Raw genomic sequence first — 18,667 nt, forward strand, 5'->3', positions numbered from 1 at the left:
CGTATAAGACGACCCCCGAATTTTAAGAAGATTTTCAAGGTTTTTCGTCTTATACGCTGGAAAATACTTACGTGCGCTGGAGAGGCGGGCTTGGGGCAGCCATGCCGAGGCCGGCTGGCGAGGGCCGCTGCGCAGTCTGCGGGCGAGAGGGGCGCCAGGCCCGCCAGAAGTCCCCGGAAGTTCCTGGAACTTGGAACGGCCTGGCGGCGGGCGGGCGCTCCCTCCCCAGGGGGGATGCAGGGGAGGCGTCCTGCGGGGGGGCGGTGCAACCACCCCACCAGCGCCTGGGGTCCAGCTCCACCCCACGGAAGGCGGCTCTCGGGCCCCTGCGGGGAAGAGGGGCTGCTGGGGGGGCTCTTGCCTTCGAGCTCTGGCCGGAAGGACGCCTCTCAGCCCAGGAGGCTCTTCTCAGGGGAGGGCGCGGGGGACACGCAAAAGGGGCCGTTTCACCTGAGGGCTCCTAGGCCTTGTGGGGGCGGCGAGGGGGCAACTTTTGCCAATTGCACCTGCGCATACAAGACACGCAAAGGCGAGAGCGGAGGGCCACCCTGCCCTCCCTGTCCATCGCAGAGGAGGCAAAGGCCCGACTGGCCTCGCCGGCCCTCCCGCTGCTCCCGTGCTTCTGCCGGCCCCCGAGGCGCAGCGTTTCCCAGGCGGCAAGCAGTGCCGGAGGGCAGCCGCCACCCCACCACGGCCGGCGCCCCTCCTGCTTCCCCCCCAGGCCTTGAACTTCTCCCATTGGGCGCAGGGCGGGGCAGCTCCGCCCACCGCCTCTCACTGTCGGCCGAGGCACGCTCGGCCCGGGCTCCCGGTCCCTTTTCCCGGACAGCTTCCCGCCCTGCCCCTCATGGAGCTGGACTGGGCGTGCAGCCTCTCGGTGTGGCTGCTTTTCCTGGGCAGCCTGGCGGTGCGGCTCCTGCGCTCGGACCTGTTGCTGAGCCGGTGGCTGCTGCTGCGCGTGGGGCTGCTGGCCGTCCTGCAGGCGCTGGGCCAGGCCGTCCTGCCGCTGCCCCTCAGCGCCGCGCTCACGGCGGCTGCCTGCTGGCTCGTCTCGGCCAGCACCGCCTGGAGGAAGCGCATCCCCACGGGGGGGGAGAGCGGTGCTGGTGACAGGTGAGTCCGGCAGGCGCGAGGCCCTCCCCTCGGGCCAAGAGCCGACGGGCAGCGCCGCCTTCGCGTGGGGAGAGCCGCCCGATGCTCCCGCCCAGCCGTGTCCTGGAGCCGCGCCGGAGATAGCTCGGTTGCGCGGGGCGGCCCGGCTTTGCAAGAACGGGGACGCTCAACTGATTTATGTTTTTTTCCGGCGTATAAGACGACCCGGCGTATAAGACGACCCCCCAACTTTTGAGAAGATTTTCATGGGTTAAAAAGTCATCTTATACACCGGAAAATACGGTACCTCTGCAATCTGTTGTTTGGGCAACTTGATATGTAACTTAACCCATGATTCAACAAACCCATCTACATTTCCCTTTCTACCAGGAATCAACATTTATTCATACCATGTCCATTTTTAAGCATTTTTTTTCAGTAGAACAAAGTGCCATAGAGGGAATAAATAGAAGAAAGGAACCAAGGCAGGAAAAATCAAATCCACAGGTATAGTATAGGTGGTACCTTGCTCAATAGTAGTAACTGTGAGAGGGATCTCAGAGTCCTAGTGGACAATCATTTCAATATGAGCCAGCAGTGTGCTGCAGCTGCCAAAAAAGCCAACACAGTGCTAGGCTGCATTAACAGAGGGATAGAATCAAGATCACGTGAAGTATTAATACTACTTTACAATGCCTTGGTAAGGCCACACCTGGAATACTGCATCCAGTTTTGGTCACCATGATGTAAAAAAGATGTCGAGACTCTAGAAAGGGTACAGAGAAGAGCAACAAAGATGATTGGGGGACTGGAGGCTAAAACATATAAGGAACGGTTGCTGGAATTGGGTATGTGTAGTTTAATGAAGAGAAGGACGAGGGGTGACATGATAGCAGTCTTCCAATATCTCAGGGGCTGCCACAAAGAAGAGGGAGTCAAGCTATTCTCCAAAGCACCTGAAAGCAGGACAGGAAGCAATGGGTGGAAACTAGTCAAGGAGAGAAGCAACCTAGAACTAAGGAGAAACTTCCTGACAGTTAGAACAACTAACCAGTGGAACAACCTGCCTCCAGAAGTGGTGAATGCTCCAACACTGGAAGTTTTTAAGAAGAGACTGGAGAGCCATTTGTCTGAAATGGTATATGGTTTCCTGCCTGAGCAGGAGGTTGGACTAGATGACCTCCAAGGTCCCTTCCAACTTATTATTATTATTATTATTATTATTATTATTAAGATAAAACAGAGCTAATGGAAATATTCTTTACTATATCCAGAAAGCCAATAAATTTGACTTTGCGGGGGGGGGGGAGAGAAATAGGTACATTTAGGACAATAAATATGATGAACCTTTATTTCGCCTGAAAAGGATTTTGCTTTATATGGAGTTGGAATTTGGATTAGGACCTTGGAAGATCACAGCTTGCACGAGAGAATAATATAAAAGAGGTACTTCTTGAGAAATATGAGACCAAGTCAGTGACACATTTATATTGACAAATCCAACTTCTTGTATTAAATCCAATATATTAGGCCAGTAACCAAGTCAGGAGTTTACGTTTTACATCCATAATCTATATTAGGGGTTCCTATTGAAACCGGGCTGAATTCCAAATTGGATCAGAGAGTGTTGTGATTCAGGGTCAGCCTGTGGGTTCGGCAGTTGGGTCGGACGACTCAGAGGAGGAGGAGGGGGGTGTTGAAGAGCTTGCTGATGAGAGCCCTCAGCCAGGCCCCTCCCACCTGGTCACGACGGAGACCCAGCTGTGTGAGCCTGACAGCGTGGATGAAAATGACCCACAGCTGGCCCTGTTCAAGGACGCCCGACGCAGGAGGCAGTCAATCAGGAGTAAACAGAGGAAGGCAATGGGGCACCTCGGAAGGAGGCAGAGAGAAGCCACGCCCTGAACTGTTTAAAAGGGGAATGCGTGGGAGGGCTGGTTTGCTGAAGGCAACCGCTTGAAAAGCTCCTGTTTCTTGGTTCGTGTCTTGTTTGTTTTTGTATCAATAAATTTGGTAGGCTTAATTCCAGCCTCTTGCCTTCTTGTAAAAGGGGTTGTCCCTGCCTTTTCTGCAGGGCCGGTAGCAGGCTGGTACAGAACAGAGAGGTTTGGGCAGAATTTTTCCAAAATGTCTCCTTTACCATTCCGTGCCACTCCATTAATTTACTAAGTCAATCCTGCCTCTATAAATTAAGTTTTGTTATTTCTGCTTATTGTGTATCAGCATGTCTTCAATAACATTAAAAGCAGATTAACTCCTGTGTTGCCCAAAATCTACGGGCTTTGCAGCCACGCAATCTCAGTATTAGGTATGTGAATCCTGTATAGCAGACAAGTCAAACTTGTGATGTCATGTGACATCGCGTGACACCACAGGACTGTTTTGCCATTGCTGGCAATGGGGTGGGTGTGGCTTCTGTGTGACACATCCGGTCCCTGGGCCAGCAGTTTGACACCCCTGCTGTACAGCTTTCCTCTCACCCCCAAAATTATTTTTAATGGTTCCTAACAATCTCAGAAAGACTAAGCAGGTTAGAAACATATTAGTATCCACAAGTATGGCAACAGCAAACTATTTTTGTGCTATGTCAAAGAAAACTCTGTGTCCTTATTGTCATCAGCAATTGAGCTCAACACAAAGGAGTCTTTACCTTTTTGCCTTTAATAAAGTATTTCTCTAATTTGCAAAGGGTTTTTCCCCCAACAAGCAACATTTCAATGATTTCATAAAAATTGCCAATCAAAGAACAAAGGAGGTTAATCATCTTTTTTATTAGTCCAATTGTAGAAAATTCCCCAAGTGATTTTCTCTAAACCATGACTGAATTTAGATATACTCCAGAAGCTACAATTTGCAGAAAACATGGAAGTATTTAAAAGACATCACTAAGGATAGGGCTGAATTTTTCAGCATTGTGTGTGTGTGTGTGTGTGTGTGTGTGTGTGTGTGAGAGAGAGAGAGAGAGAGAGAGAGAGAGACAGACAGACAGACAGACAGACAGACAGACAGACAGACAGACAGACAGACAGACAGAGACACAGAGGCAGAGAGAGAAAGAGTTTTCAGGATTTTTAAAAAAAATGTATATAGGAGTGTCAAACTTAACAGAAGCTTAAGAACACAATTTTATTTGATTTGATTTTAAGCACTAACTTCCACACTGGACTTGGTTAGAGTGACAATGGGTTCATTGTTGGAAGATTGGGGACAGATCATCCTATGTGAATACTAAGAATCAGCACTGACTTGAAGGCACTCAGATGGGTGACTTTGTTCCAGTCCCTCTCTGTCAGTCCAATCCACCTCACAGAGTTGCTGTTGTAGGGAAAATAGGAAGAGAAGGGTGCATTGGATATGCTCACCTCCTTGGGTTATTTATAAAAATAATAAAGGAGGGATAAAAAAGATGAATAAAATAGCGAACCAAATCGCACACTGGTAATTTGCTGGTTGCCACCCTATTTCTGTAATGTTCTTTAGCAGGGTTTTCTAGCTCACAGAAAATGGGAAGCAATTTTATGCTATCAGCCATGTGCTTTGTGTTGTCCATTTCCCTCTTTTTTAAAAAAATAATATTTTATTGGTTTTTTACAATAATAATCTCCAGTGCCTGGTGTATAGCATGCTGTCTTGGTTTATATATTTGAAAAAAAACCAATAATAATTAATTAACAGTCAATAATGATTGATTTTGATAATTCCATAATTACCGGTAGTATATTAATTAATATATTTCTTTGATCTTCCCTTTTCCCAATTGTATACTCCCTCTTCAACCTTAAACAAATATACGGTAATTCTTAATGTTTTCAATGCATAAATGATTAAATATAGACATTTTTCATATTTGTACAGATAATAACATCTGTTTGTAACTTTTTTTTAATCAGCTTATATTATTCTTATAAAAATCATCTCATTATTTCACGATGCATCCTATTTTCATGGCTTTTGTTTAAACTTAATTTCCCCTTTATATTCAATCCATTTTTATCAGTCGTGATTTTCTCAATGCTATTCATCTAAATATCCAATTTTTTCCACTTCAGTACACCATCCCAATATTTTCATATTTCATGCATTATAAAAGTACTATACTTCTTATCTACGTATCTTATAGCATCTGCATATAACATTGTTGTCCATTTCTCAATTAGGTCAAGGTACCAAGCATGCAGAGTCTTGGGCAGCAAGATGGGTGGCATGTAAATTTAATACATAAATAAAATAAATATTTCAATTTATACATTCCTCAGGCTTCTGGATAGGGGTTTATGGTGCATTAGATGTTCCTGCAAGTCTCCCCACAAGCAAGGACAGAACTGCAGTGAAGATCAATAGGCAGGCAGCATCTTCTCTCTGGAGAAGCAGAGATCAGGTGATCGTCTATGTTGTGTACTTGGTTCCTTGCAAGTAGGAGGCGAGACGAGAGGGTTCAGACAGGAATATTGCTTTATTGTAGAACAGGAACAGAATTAGGACCAAGGCTTCTATGCAGTATTTATACGGCTGGCCACTAGGCAGCGGCCAATAGGTTTGAAGGAAACTATTCCTGCCCCAGAGCCAACCAATGATCGTCCTGGGGACTGCATGTCTGGGTAGCCAGCGACCGTTACACAGACTCCCTGATTAAGCAATCTCAAGCAGCATTCAAGGTCACATGGAAATAGTTCAAGTAAATAGGCCCAATACATTACAGTCTATATGTGCTCTGGATAACAGTTCTTCATAAGGAGACCATAGGAATTGAGTGTCTTATAGTCAATCATGGAATGAGCAGCTTGTTAGCTGAGGGATTGCCAATAGGTTCAAAATTGCAATATAGCCTTTATGGACACTTGACCCATTAAAAAAACGTACTTTCTTAAATACTTTAGGATATAATTAATTAACAACTTAAAAGAGATCTTCCAAATGGCAGGGAAAAAAATAAAGGCACTCAGTCAGTTGTTTTCTTTTTTGAATGAGGAAGAAAAAAAAATACATGGTCTAGAAGGATTTTGACTTAATGCAAAAATCTTAATAAAATTATGATTTAAGAAAGTTTTAAATGGATAAAGAGGACAGTAATTTCCGGCGCGGTCTGAAGACCCATTTATTTGAACAAGCTGGCCTGGCCTGATGGGGGACGTTAGGGTTTTTAATGGGTTTTTATATTGTCGGCAGTTTGGCGGGTCGAATCCCGAGTGCCGCGTAACAAATGGGACGCGGTGGCTCAGTGGGTTAGGACACTGAGCTTGTCAATCAGAAGGTCGGCAGTTTGGCGGGTCGAATCCCGAGTGCCGCGTAACAGAGTGAGCGCCTGTTACACGTCCCAGCTTCTGCCAACCTAGCAGTTCGAAAGCACGTAAAAATGCAAGTAGAAAAATAGGGACCACTACGGTGGGAAGGTAACAGCGTTCCGTGCGCCTTTGGCGTCTAGTCATGCCGGCCACATGACCACGGAGACGTCCTCGGACAAGCGCTGGCTCTTCGGCTTTGAAACGGAGATGAGCACCGGCCCCTAGAGTCGGAAACGACTAGCACGCGTGTGCGGGGGAACCTTTACCTTTACTTTTTTACTGTTTTTTATCTGGGCAATTGTTTAATTCTCTTTTAATTTTTGTATTTGCTATTTATATATGCCCTGTTCACCGCCCTGAGTCCTTCGGGAGAAGGGCGGTATACAAATTTAATAAAATGAAATGAAATGAAATAACAGAACAGTATTTTTTTTCTTTGATGAAAGTGCATTTGAAAATGGAAAAATTGATGAGACAAACAGACAAACCAGACTTCCACTGGAATGCTGATTGTTTATTATTATGGAAAGTAGATAATTGGTGGACTTTACAAAATAAGGATAATATGATCCTAACAGTGTCCTAATTAGAGAGCTAATGAGGACTAAAGTGTTAAAGATAGAGAAAAGCAGAGCAGGAAAAATTACTGGAAACCTCTTATGGATTTATATTTTTATTTTTTTGCATAAAAAGGGGAATTTGTGACTTATGATTTTGATGATTAGAAAGAATAGGTGATTAGAAAGAAGGGAATGATGATAGAATCTCAGAAAGAGAGAGCGCGCTTTGTTTAAAATTATATGGATAACTGCTGAGATAAAGATTATAAACTGCTTCTTTATATTTTTCAGGTTTTCTGTTATTTAATTTTCTTTTTTAAAATCTCCTTTTTCTTTGCCTCTTCTTTCTTATATTTACGACACTATATTTTTTTTCCTTTGGATGTATTTCTTATTATATAAGTAAGATCCAAATATATATCCTCTTTACTGCCTCTTTAGTTCTCTGTAAGAATAAACTGTAATCCTACCGTTTACACAATGGGAAAACTAATTCTATGAAACAGCTGATTCCATTTGTGACTTAGGTGTTTGGGGTTTGGATTTATTTTTTTTTAATTTTTTTTGTCATAGAACAAAATGAACTTTATGATTTTGTTAGCCAAAAGGGATTCTTTATCCATTTGTTCCCTGCTATGAAGGATTTCACAACACAAAAGTATTAGATGGATGTGATCGTAACTATCCCAGAGCAAATGACTGATTGATATATAAGGCCAGCAGAAACGTAATTTATGACTCTGGATGGAACACAGTAATAACACCCTCACTGCCCCCAAGAAAATTAAAACTCAATAAGTACGAACGTAGTAAAAAAAACACACCACAGCCATGCATGAATAACACGTACTATGGCATCGCTATCTTACAAATTGGAATTATTGTTTTAATTGTTGATTGTGACTATGCAATTTTATAGGAATCTTTTTACCCTCAAGGAATTGTGCAATGCTTAGCATCTCCTCTGGATGGAGAGCAGGGGATATAATGTTATATCTCTGTGGGATTCTTTTAAATCGGTGCCCCCTTTTTCTAGCTCGGGTTTCAAAATCTACCTTGTCAGCTAATGAATCAAGTTCAAAGATTGGCTTCAGATTACAACAACTCTTTGACTTCTGGGAAAAAAGTAAGGAGGGAAAAAATTCTTCACCTGGGATTAGATTTATGGCTCATAAATCTGGTTATCAGTTCTTAGTTGATTAAAAGGCTTTTCCCGTAGATTTCAGCTTGACATGCAAACACAAGATTTGGCTATTGCCACAATAGAGCACACAAATGACAGACTGCAAGGTATTTTAAAGACAACACAAGCAACTGCACTTTATTTTTTTTTACTGAAAAGTCAACTTGATCCAGCTTAAGTGATGGTGGCTGGATGAAGAGTACTAGAAGTCCTTGACCTACAACCATTCATTTAATGGCCTGAAAACAGTGACTTGTGACTGGCCCTCCCCTTACCACTGTCACACTATCTCCATGATCACATGATCAAAATTTAGACACTTGGCAACTAGCTTGCATGTACAATAAGCGTATCATCCCAGGGTCATGCGGTTGCCATTGGCAATTTTCCCAGCTGACCTCCAAGCAGCAAAGTCAACAAAAGAAGCAGGATTTGCTTAATGGCCATGTGATTCACTTAAGAGCTTCAACAATTTGCTTAACAACCATGCAAAAAAAAAAGTTGGTCAAGTTGGGCAGGATTCGCTTAATAATAATAATAAGTTGGAAAGGACCTTGGAGGTCATCTAGTCCAACCCCTGTTCAGGCAGGAAACCCTACACCATTTCAGACAAATGGCTGTCCAGTCTCTTCTTAAAAACCTCCAGTGTTGGAGAATTCACCACTTCTGGAGGCAGGTTGTTCCACTGGTTAATTGTTCTAACTGTCAGGAAGTTTCTCCTTAGTTCTAGGTTGCTTCTCTCCTTGACTAGTTTCCATCCGTTGCTTCTTGTCCTGCTCTCAGGCGCTTTGGAGAACAGCTTGATTCCCTCTTCTTTGTGGCAGCCCCTGAGATATTGGAACACTGCTATCATGTCACCCCTCACCCTTCTCTTCATTAAACTACACATACCCAATTCCAGCAACCGTCCCCTATATGTTTTAGCCTCCAGTCCCCCAATCATCTTTGTTGCTCTTCTCTGTACCCTTTCTAGAGTCTTGTTAGCTTTTCTCTAAACATGTCCTCAGGGAACAGTACGATGAGCCATAACAGCATGTATGCTTTGCATGCTGAAAAAAAATCTAGGTTTACTCATCTTTTAGTTCCAGTTGAAATGATAGGGAGCAAGCATTCTTAAAAATTTCTGGCTGAGTTCTTGGAGGATTTTAATCATGTATTTATTCATTCATTATTAATCAAATATATTAAGCTAATCCACCTATCAAAAGATACTGTGGTGGTGGGGAAACTAAATAAAAACACAATACAATAAAGCCACCTTTTAAAACAATGAAATGCAGGGCAGCACTGATAAAAGAGTTAGTTTAGTGTAGTGGTTTAGGTGCTGGTCTAGAAACCAGGAGGTGGTGAGTTCTAATCCTGCCCTGGCCATGAAAGCCAGCTGGGTGGCTTTGGGCCAGTCAATCTCTCTCAGCCCAACAAAGGGTTGTTGTTGTGGGGAAAATAGGAAGAGGAGGAAGGAGTAGACTTACAACCATTTACAAGTCCTCGACTTACTATTCATTTAGTGACCAAAGTTACCACAGCATTGAAAAAAGTGACTTGCAGTTCTTGCAGTTATGACCATCACAGCATCTTCATGGTCATGATCTAAATTTAGGCACTATGCAACTGGCACGTGTTTACCATGGTTGCAGGATCCTGGTGTCATGCAATCGCCATTTGTGACCTTCCCAACCAGCTTCCAACAAGCAAAGGCAATGGGGAGAAATTAGATTCATTTAACATCTATGTGATTCAATTAACAATTGAATGAATCGCTTAACAATCATGGCAAAAAAAGATTATGTAAATCAAGCATGACTCACTTAACAAATGACTTGTTTAGCAATAGAAATTCTGGTCCCAGTTCTGGCCATAAAGTGAGAATTACCTGTATTAGGTATGTTCGCGACCTTAAGTCACGATATAAAGATAAAAAGATTAGTTTTTTAAAAAAAGGAAAATTCACTTTTATCTACCAACCACCTTAACTCTAGCAAACTGCTGGCCCTAATTCCTGGGGGCAAAGCTAGCTCTTCAGTGCTTTCTGATGGCCAAGAGGCAGTGGTGGGATTCAGGCGGTTCACACTGGTTCGTGCAAAACTGGTAGCTTAATTTTGCTGCATTTGAAGAACCCGCTGGCTTCCAGATATCCAGTCTAGGCCTGGGAGGCCTGGAGGAGGCCTCCCAGGCCTAGAACGGCCCACCAGAAATGCATGGATGCCACTTCCAGAATTCCATTCTAGGCCTCAGAGGCCCAGGCCTGCATCGAATAAGAGAACCGGTTGTTCAGGTATTTGAATTCCACCACTGCCAAGAGGTCAGTGCCATCCGTATTTCTGAGGGGTAGCTGTCAGGCCCCATGACAAAAAGGCATGCCTCTGAGACCCCACCAGGCCACATGGCTTCATCAAGCTTCATTGAGAGGCCCTCAGAGCATACCTACACTGGCAAATCAAATAGGGCAGGCAGAAATAATTGGAGATAGGCAGTCTTGCAAGAAACCTGGCCCCATGTCATGTAGGAGTTAAGAGAGCACAACCAATCCCTTCAGTTGTACCTAGAGGTCTACTGGGACCAGTGCAACTCACACAACAGTGGTGTAACACATGGGCATATTGAGATGCACTCATTAGTGCTACTATATTCTCAACCAGAATACTCTTGGTAGAGCATCAAGTGAGATGGGCAACAAAAAAGGCTGATAAACAAACAAAAAAATAAGCAAGTAAATAAATATTGTTACTGAGAGGCAACTAAAGCTTGATTTAGAGTCACCTACAACTGCATGGAGGCATCACCAGAGAATTGGACAACTTGCCACAGCCAACTCACTGCTGAACAATGTAACAATTCTATTTAATTATTTAAAATAAATAAATAAAAATATTTTAATTTTTGTTGATCACATTTCATTTTGTCCCTCCCTTTGCATCCTTTCTTTAATGATTCTATTCCACCATTTCTTTGTTATTAGTGTAGCTTTTGTCCAGCAATAAGTTCTCCTATGGCAAGTTGACTGTAGTGAGTTGGCCATGGTGAGTTGGCCATGGTGAATTTTCATAGGCCCTTGCCACATACCTATGCTGCAAAGAGGTTGATGGGTAAGCATAGATTGCAGATGGCTGCAGACAGGCCGATGTCCCAAAACCCAACTGCACATTGTGCAGAGATGGGAGTCCTGCATGCTGATTGGTTGGATTCAACATCCTAAAACAGGGCTTTAGCACCTGGCAGGTGGTATGCAACCCCTAGCCAAGTGTAGTGGGAGAGGGAATGAGCTAAAGCCACGCCGCACAGGCCTGGAGAAGATCAGCTGGAGATGCAGGGCTCAGCATAAGCCCCAGAATCTGTGCATGCTGCTACATGCTGATTGGAGCTTCTGATGCACCTGGAAGAGAAAAGGAGGAGGAGGGCAGAGAGAGGAGAAGCTATAAAAGGAGCAGGTTTGGGTAGGAAAGGGAGAGAAAAAACCACACGGAGAAAGAGAGAGAGAAGAGAAGAGGCTTTTGTTAGCAAAGCATTGAGGAGAGGGCAAGTGAGTAGTCTTTGCGAGTGAAGTGTGAGTGAGTGAAAGAGCGAGTGAGCAGCCTTTGCAAGCAAAGTATGAGTGAGTGAAAGAGGGAGCAAGAGGCTTTTGCGAGCAAAGTGTGAGTGAGTGACAGACCAAGTGAGGGGCTTTTGCGAGCAAAGGGTGAGAGAGATGGGGGGATTTTGCGAGCAAAGGGTGAGAGAAAAAGGGAAAAGTGAGGGGGAGAAGGGAAAAAGAAAAGGCATTGACTTCCGACTTCCTCTCTTGCAATAGAAGGAAGCATTAACATTGAACCTCAACTTTTTACTTTTCCATAATATTATAAACTAGCCATTTCTGTAACAACAAATGAATCTAACCTGTAAATCCCAAAATCCCACCCCCCTTTTTTCAGTCATCAGGTTTTGACACCTTGCTAAGCACTGGTGGTACTCGAATATTGTCATTCCCTGAAAGTGGTACAATCTGTGAAAAGGTTGAAAAGCCCTGTCCTAAACATCAGGACCATTTCAGCACCCCCTAGCCACAATGGTAACATTCACAGACACATAAATGCAACCTCTATGCCAGGGCTTTTCAACCTTTTCACCCACTGTACCACTTTTAGGATATGGTTACATTCGAGTACCACCAGTCGCCTAGCAAGGTGTCAAAAACTTGATGACTAAAAAAACAAACAAAAGGAAAAAAGTGATGAAGTACAGGTAGTCCTCGACTTACAACAGTTCGCTTAGTGACTGTTCAAAGTTACAATGGCACTGAAAAAAGTGCCCCCCAAGCCACAGCTGAGCAAGACACCTGCCTGCCTGCCCGATGGCGCTCTTCCTCCTGTCCATGGTTTTCATTGTTGTGAGCATTTCTGTTGAGGATTGGCAGCGGGGGTGGGGTGGGAGGTGTTTGGTTTTTGTCCCCCACCCTCCCCATCTGCTGGGTGGTTGCAGCAGGTTTTGGTCACTTCACATGACCCTGGGACACTGTGACTGTCTTAAATATGAATCAGTTGCCAAGCATCTGAACGTAAATCACAAGACCCTGGAGATGCTGCAACATTCCAGCTGATCGGCGCTACTTCTGGGCTCAGAAGCACCAGGATCAGCACCAAGCTCCAGCTGGAATCTGGCATTGATCCTGGCATTTCCACAGAGCCCTGACAGCTCTGAAGAAGCGCTGATCCTGGCGCTTCCGTTGCGCCCTAACAGCCCTGCAGCTCCAGCCATTTCTCGCTCAGGCTTGTGCGGTGCTGCCACCAGTTCAGCTCATTCCCCTCCCCCGCTACCACTTTTCTAGGATGGTCTTGTACCACCTGCCAGGTACCAATGTACCACAGGTGGTACCCGTACCACTGGTTGAAAAGCCCTGATCTATGCAACAGACAGATACGTCCCCTGACATGCAGTGGCAGAAAAGTCTAAACCAGGCCTAAGGATGAGTCATTGATGAGCAGCACCACTTGATCTTTTAGTCCAGCCCAAAGATGAGAGTTAGGTGCGAGTTAATCAATAATTACACAGATGTAGGTGGAGACACATTCGCCTTTCAATTAAATGTTATTAAAGTTTTCGAGGACTACCTGTAATGATGCTGATGTGTTCTTTAAAATGGTTCTTCCCCCTTTTCAATCAGGTGCACATGTATTGGAAAAATGATTCTTAACCATGCCAATCACATCACTCGTAACTGGCCATGTAAGTTCATTCCTCCTTTGCCAGCTCCAAGTTCCAAGTTCTTTACAGGTTATAATTTTTATAAGTCAATTGCTCCACTGCTCTGATAGTGGATAAGTTATGGAAAGTTTAGATTAATTCAAGTCACATTATAACATGAGTTTACCCAATTTCACACCTCCAGAGTAACCCATGAATCAAAACCTGGTTATTCTTGCAAATGTAAATGCTTCCTAATATCGCTATTTCAAATGTGTATAGAAAAGGTAATTTGGGGGCACACAGTGTACAAAAAAGTGCACAGACGTTGTCATATGAGAGCAGAATATTTGCAAAAATACGTGTATAGTTGTTAAGGAGGAAAATAGTTTATCATGTCATGGGATTTTTTTGCAGTCCAAATCTGGTAACTGAAGTTCATCTTTCACCCTAAATGACTCTATGGAGACAAGATAGGAAGATAACTAATGAATCTTAGAATCATATGGAAAATAGCTCTTCTGTTAACACTTTCCGAATGAGGTGAAGTCCAGTTCAATCTCATAATTGCTGGAAAAGTGCTTTGCAGAACAAACAGATCCGTAAAATCAACCACAACTGCACCCAGTTGGTTGTTTTTTTCCTTCCCTTTTTTCTGTAGCTACAAGTTTTCTCAATGGAAACAGCAATTATTACATTTTATTTTATTTGGTCTTTTATTTCTCTATTTCTTTGCTTTCCTAGAACTTTCATTTGTATTTCTGAATTAAAACCATACTAATTAGGCATTCCACATCCAACACAAATAAAGCAACAGCGGGAGAAGAAAGAGAGGAAAGAAATTCTTCTGTTCTCTTTTTAGTTTACCTACTTTAGCCAAATTCAGAAATAATTCCCCACAGCTGAGGTTAAGCTAGGTCATTTAATTTCTCAAAAGCTCAGTTTGGTATTTCAGAACAGAAATGTAGCACTGACTCTCATATACTTCAGATCTGATTCATACAACCTCGGAGATATTTCAACATTTCAAAGAAAAAAGCTAAGAAAGCGTATTGTAAATAGGCTTTTTTTTTTTAGCCTCTCACGTAGGACTTGTTGAAACCAAAGAAAAGCTGGCTGAGCAAGCCATCACAGCTCCAGAGTAGATATTCAATCAGTATTGTTTATATATTGCATTCTGAACCAATGTTTCTGTATGCTAACATTGTTCAGGATGCATAGCAGCCAGTGACTCTATATTCCAATGCTTCCACCGTAAAGAAAACCTACAGAACAGGTTGCGTGGAAGACATAAGTATTGTATTTATTTACTTATGTCTTTGAAATACTTATAGCCTGATCACTATCATCAGAAGTGATGAAGCTAGATGCATAAAAACAAGATAATGATAAAACCAAGTAAAAGAATGAATGCTGTAATGCAGGGGTGTCAAACTGCCGGCCTGTGGGCCGGAGCGTCACGGAGAAACCACGCTCATCCCATTGCTGGCAATGGGAAAAAGTTCCGATACGTCGCGCGATGTCACGTGACGTCGCGAGTTTGCCATGTCTGCTGTAATGTATTGGGATTTTTACTTGAACTGTTTCACGTGCCTGTTTGAATGCTGCTTAAGGTTGCTCAATGGTGTCTCTGTGTAACGGTCACTGACTAAGCCAGGCTTGTTGTCTACAAGAAGATCATTGGTTGAACTGGGGCAGGAATGGGTTCCTTTAAACCTATTGGCCGCCGCCTAGTGGCCAACCCTATAAGTAGCTGCGCAGCAGCCTCTGTTTCAGTTCTGTTCCTGTTTGCCTAAATAAAGCACTTTCCTGTTTGCAACCTTCCATCTTGCTTATTGCCTGCAAAGAACCGGCTACACAACAAATATTTTGCTTTAAGACTGACAGTAATGAATAAGCAAAACAGACAAAGGAACTTAGAGACAAAAGGCAGAGAATAAAAAAGAATAAAATCTTTACTGGATGCCAAAGGACATATAATGTAGCACCAGTATGTCCTTCAGGGGAAGAACATTTCAAAGCCAGGTGTCACAATAGAGAATGTCCTCTCACATGTCCCCACATATTTTATTTTATGTCTTAAGTTTATATAGCTGCCCATCTTGCACAATAGTCCATTTGGGAGGTGACCAGGGCTTGAATAACTGTGAGCAGATCCTCACCATCCAGGAACCAGCACAACTGTTGCATGACTTCATGTGGAGCAAAGGATCTCCTAGCATCCCTTCACCATATGCATCTCACCTAGCTGTGAGATGAGAAGGAGGTTCTTTGGGGCAGAACTTACATTCAAAAAGAGCCACTTCCTTGCAATATTGAGGGCTATCATTAGTTAAGTCTTGTGGGAGCCATTAAAATATCTGACCTGCTTTGATCGTGAAGGCTAATTCCTAACTTCTAAATTCCCTGAGTTTAAACTTAATAGTTCATCTTGCCATTTTCCCTCTGATTAATAATAATGATTAATGGTAAGTTGATCTTGCTTTTCCTGTACTTACTACTTGTACCTGTGATTGCCTGTTTATATTCCCTGCATTCCTGCCATAAGTATTTCTAGCTGTTGATAAAACTTTGGTATCTAGACCAGGGCTTTTCAACCAGTGGTACAGGTACCACCTGTGGTACATTGGCACCTGGCAGGTGGTATGCGACCATCCTAGAAAAGTGGTAGCGGGGGAAGGGAATGAGCTGAACTGGTGGCAGCACTGCACAAGCCTGAGCGAGAGACGGCTGGAGCTGCAGGGCTGTCAGAGCTCAGCGGAAGTGCCAGGATCAGTGCTTCTTCAGGGCTGTCAGGGCTTATTGGAAGCACCAGGATCAGCGCCAGGCTCCTGTTGGAGCTTGGCGCTGATCCTGGCGCTTCTGTTGAGCCCAGAAGAAGCACTGATCAGCTGGAATGTTGCAGCATCCCTAGTTTTTGACACCTTGCTGGGCAACTGGTGGTACTCGGATGTTGCCATATCCTAAAAGTGGTATAATAGGTGGAAAGGTTGAAAAGCCCTGATCTAGACATACATCGAGTTGCTCCCTGAAGAGCAAGAAAGATGATTAGGGGACTGGAGGCTAAAACAAAGAATGGTTGCAGGAATTGGATATGTCCAGTTTAATGAAAAGAAGGACTGGGAGGTGATAGGATAGCAGTGTTCCAGTATCTAAAGGGCTGCCACAAAGAAGAAGAACCTGAAACCTGAAGAACCTGAAGCATCTGAAGGCAGACAAGAAGCAACGGATGAAAACTAATTAGGAGAGAACCAACCTAAAACTAAGGAGAAATTTCCTGACAGTTAGAACAATTAATAGAGTGGAATGACTTGCCCTCAGAAGTTTTGGGTGATCCAACATTGGAGGTTTTTAAGAAGAGACTGGACAGTCATTTGTCTGAAACTTTATAGGATTTGCTGTTTGAGCAGGGGGTTGGACTAGACAATCTCTAAGGTCTCTTTCAACTCTGTTATTTTGTTAGTTTGTTATTTGTTATTCTGTCTGTCTGTCTGTATTTCATCCATCCATCCATCCATCCATCCATCCATCCATCCATCCATCTTCAGTTCCTGAAGAGCCAACAATGCAGAATATTTCTATTTGATCAAAAAAAGGTCTATCAGTTCAGCTTCATAACATTTCTTCCAGCCAAACCATAAAAAGTTCAGTCTGAATGACTTGGTTGATATAAATTTTAATCCCTTCTCTGCAATTATATTATTGTCATGGGGATTTTTAACAATTATTATCAGGGAAACATTAGATGCCATCAAGATGGGCCCACCACAGGAATGACGTTGGCTTCTAAAACAAGGGGCACAACTGTTCTGCAGTGGATAAAGTAGGTCTCAGTATCTCCTCCACACACCATTCTCATTGGCAGTGGGATTTAATGGAGGATTGTCTTTAAAGAATAGCCTTGTGTTCATTTATTCACCATCTCTGCCATTCATGCAAATGAAACAGCATTTCTCACAACTGGTATTCTGGCAATCTGGAATACAACTTTTCTTTCCGCTGAGCAAAATAAATAATTCAAAGTACAAACATATTTGAATTTCAATTTAAAGGGAAAAATTATTAATTTAAAAGACAACAGTAATACAGTAGGAATGTGCTAACATGGGGAAAACATTTTCCTCTTCAAAACTGATTTGAATCCTAATGAAGCTCAAGCATTTATCATTTAAAAAGTTCCCCCCAAAAATGAAGAATAGATTCCAGCTGACAGTCACTTTATAACAAATCTTGGTTATAGGACATAAGATGTTTTCAGTCCTAGTTCACAGGAAAAAAATGACTACATTTAGAATATCATATACGATTAAAAAGAGAGATGAACTAAGCTGAAAAAATGTAAAAGAACTCATGGGATTTTTATAATAATGGACAGAAGCAAGTAACTTCAACCTGCTAATGAAAAATACCTTACAAAAATCACCTGTTGCCCATATTTAATCAGAGTAAAGAATACTGGCAAAGAAGATGAGCAGATATTATTACATTTAGTGAAATATATGGACATCTATACTGTAAATAAACAAAAGGAATATAGTGTACACCTTTGAATAAATTTAGATCTACAGGTAGTTCTTGACTTACAACAGTTCATTTAGTGACCTCACAAAGTTACAACGGCACTGAAAAAAAGTAACTTATGATCGTTTTTCACACGTATGATCGTTGCAGCATCCCCGTGGTCACATGATCAAAATTCAGATGCTTGGCAACTGACTCGTATTTATGACGGTTGCAGTATCCTGGGATCATGTGGTCAGCTTTTGCAACCTTCTGTCAAGCCAAGTCAATAGGGAAGCCAGACTCACTTAACAACCATATTACTAAACAAATGCAATGATTTACTTAACAACTGTGGCAAGAAAAGTCATAAAATGGGGCAAACTCACTTAGCAAACGTTTCACTTAGCAACATAAATTTTGGGCCTAGTTGTGGTTGTAACTTGAGGACCACCTGTAATGTGGAAAAAATGTGATGCTTAACATTTTAATAATACAGGAGAAACCATAACACATTTGGGGATACATTCTTCTTACCTCTTTGGACGTGATTTCCTCAACTTTAACTTCTTCCAAATTCTACCAATTTCAGTGTTAGAGTTATATTCATGATACAAGGGTAAACATTCATCAGGCTACAATTAATTCACATATTGATCTGAGATTAGACTGCAGGCATCTCCACCTGGGCACTCATATGCATCTTTTTCTAGGATCTCTCAAGCTAGCAAGCGGTTCAGCATACAAATCCAACACTGGAGGTTTTGAAAAAGAGACAGGACAACCATTTGTCTGAAAGAGTATAGGGCAGTGGTGGCGAACCTTTTAGAGACCGAGTGCCCAAACTGCAACCCAAAACCAATTATGTATTGTTGGGTGCCAGGTGGGCATGG

The sequence above is a fragment of the Vipera berus genome (genome assembly GCF_964194415.1).
Source record: "Vipera berus genome assembly, chromosome: 2".
NCBI lineage: Eukaryota > Metazoa > Chordata > Lepidosauria > Squamata > Viperidae > Vipera > Vipera berus.